Source organism: Crocuta crocuta, unplaced genomic scaffold (assembly GCF_008692635.1).
Source record: "Crocuta crocuta isolate KB4526 unplaced genomic scaffold, BGI_CrCroc_1.0 scaffold282, whole genome shotgun sequence".
Taxonomy (NCBI): Eukaryota; Metazoa; Chordata; class Mammalia; order Carnivora; family Hyaenidae; genus Crocuta; species Crocuta crocuta.
In genome coordinates this window covers 8,750,024-8,753,009 of record NW_027529174.1, presented here as the reverse complement: position 1 = coordinate 8,753,009, position 2,986 = coordinate 8,750,024, and positions in this window count along the sequence as shown.

Genomic DNA, 2,986 nt, shown 5'->3' with positions numbered 1-2,986 from the left:
TTAAATATCTCTGTTATGAAATACAATCTATAGTTCATAATAGGTGTGTAGGACATTGTACTTATTGTTCTAACTGACAACATAAATGTGAATCTGCTGGGAGAAAAACTTACAGGATGGAAATATTAACATTAAATCAGAAAGAGAAAGTAAAAGAATGAAATTCTCTTTAACAGCTCTTTAGCCTGGATTCTATTGCCAGTTAAAAAATGGAAAACAAATTATCTACCTTTAAAGATCATCTACTTAATTATTACATTTTTTCATTCATATGCTACTTTTTCAAAACCCCTGTCTCTTTTTCCTGCATCCAAAATTAATCAGACCTCTGAACTTTCTTTGGGTTAAATAAAGATGAATAGACTTTACAAGGTAATACATATGGCCAAGGGCTTGTTTAAATATTGCATTATTAGTAAACATTTCAGAGCTCAACTTGGCCCTGGGCTCAGGAATCCTGCCACCTCCTCCAAATTAAGATGGCCAGCTATTCTAGAATGCCATCCATCCTCTGGCAACTTATTGAAGCAATAGTATGCTAGGGAATGAACCAAGCTATCTTGCCAAGATTAGACACAGAAAGGGAAAGAGCCTTGAACATTGTTACTTTTCTTCCAATAGTACCTCAAATACAGAGTATCCTACTAAGATAAGGAGTAATCTATGCAGACTCAGTGTCTAGCAATGGCCAAAAATTCAGAAAAATCAATTAAAAAAATAAACAGTCATTGTTATACTTTTAATTCCACTCAGTAAGAAATCTTCATGTGTGACTTTTCCAAAAATATGTTTATNATTTTTTCATTCATATGCTACTTTTTCAAAACCCCTGTCTCTTTTTCCTGCATCCAAAATTAATCAGACCTCTGAACTTTCTTTGGGTTAAATAAAGATGAATAGACTTTACAAGGTAATACATATGGCCAAGGGCTTGTTTAAATATTGCATTATTAGTAAACATTTCAGAGCTCAACTTGGCCCTGGGCTCAGGAATCCTGCCACCTCCTCCAAATTAAGATGGCCAGCTATTCTAGAATGCCATCCATCCTCTGGCAACTTATTGAAGCAATAGTATGCTAGGGAATGAACCAAGCTATCTTGCCAAGATTAGACACAGAAAGGGAAAGAGCCTTGAACATTGTTACTTTTCTTCCAATAGTACCTCAAATACAGAGTATCCTACTAAGATAAGGAGTAATCTATGCAGACTCAGTGTCTAGCAATGGCCAAAAATTCAGAAAAATCAATTAAAAAAATAAAGACAGTCATTGTTATACTTTTAATTCCACTCAGTAAAAAATCTTCATGTGTGACTTTTCCAAAAATATGTTTATTTGTTTATCTAGTTGCTAATTCACTTATGTATATATTTGAATAAATTTCAGTTTGAAAACATGTTTTTTAAAAGCTGTGCAAAACGTGTGTATTGCAGAGCAAGTTCCCATATAGGACACTTATGTTCTACTTCTTATTTGCTTTTCATCATCCATGGTTGTATTTGACCAGCAGCTGACAGTTTGGTGCTGGATCCAACATACCTTACCTTGCATGTGTCTACACTTAAGCTAAAGCTGTCCTTCTTTTACCTTAGTTATGTATACTGGAACACCAAGACCCAGCAATGCATAGTAATAATGCTCCATGGACAGTGTTCAACCAATGTGGGGGTGGGGACAGGAGGCAACGAACAAACGTCCCCCCAAGTCAATTCTTTGTTGAACAATTCTGAGAGCCTTTCCCTAGGGTCAACTACAGGCCCAGGAGGAACAGAGCACCAATTGCTTGCAATAGTGACCTCAGTAATACACCCTTCTTTTTTGACTCTTCCTCCTTAAGTCTTTTTGCAAAGACAGATGATAGGCGGTGCAGAAAACTCAAGCTAAAACTGTAGGGGTGCCTCGGTGGCTCAGTCGGTTCAGTTGGTCAGCTCAGGTCATGATCTCACGGTCAGTGGTTCCAGCCCACACTGGGCTCTATGCTGACAACTCAGAGCCTGGAGTCTGCTTTGGGTTCTATCTCCCTCTCTCTCTGCCCCTCTCTGGCTCACGCTCTGTTTTCTCTGTCTCTCGAAAATGAATCAACATAAAAAAAAAAAAAAGTTGGTACTGGAAGTAGCCTTGGAAACAGATGGGATTCTGCGAATAAAACACTTAACCGTCAGACAGAAGTAAGGACCCCATTTCTGATGGGTAATGAATAAAACCTGCATATGCTAGCATCACAATTAGTAAAACCTACACAAGTGTTGATATGCAATGAGATGCATGTCCAGGATAAAGCTAATAAAGCTTTGAGCTCTGACACAATTAAGGCACTAGGATGTTATTTGAAGATGTATGAAATTGACTGGCTTTTGTTAACCGCTTAAGAAGTCTTGGAAATATAAAATGACAAGTGCAGCCCAGTTAAATGTTAACCAAATTCACTTAGAAGGCCTCCTGGGTAACTTTGAAGATACCCTCATCTCTTGCAGCTATAGTAACAATTGTGGTGAAAATGTATCCCAGGATTTCATTCTAAATGCACCAAGCTGCAGAGAAGACTTATTCTGGAGCATTGACAGGTTCCTTATGCAAAAGTCCAAGTCTTGATGCAAAAAAAAGAGTGGGAACCTGAGATCTGGAATGGGGAAGCTGATTTGGATGATCCACTATATCTTGAAACCACAGTTTCCTTTTAACATTATTGAAATGGAGAGGATCTATCATCCTCCTTAGATGATTACGACCTCAATTTGTATGTAGAGCCAGCGAAGGTCCACCTTAGGAAGATGCTTTGCAAGATGATTGTAGTCCTCCTATGAATCTTCCCCTACTTTTTCTCTTTATTGATTCTGGACAATTAGTCAGAGATGAAGAATTTAATATCTGTTCTAGGAGAAAATAGTAGTTACTCTGAAATAATTACAAGACATATTCATTATTATATTATATTATATTATATTATATTATATTATATTATATTATATATTTTATATATTTAGGCT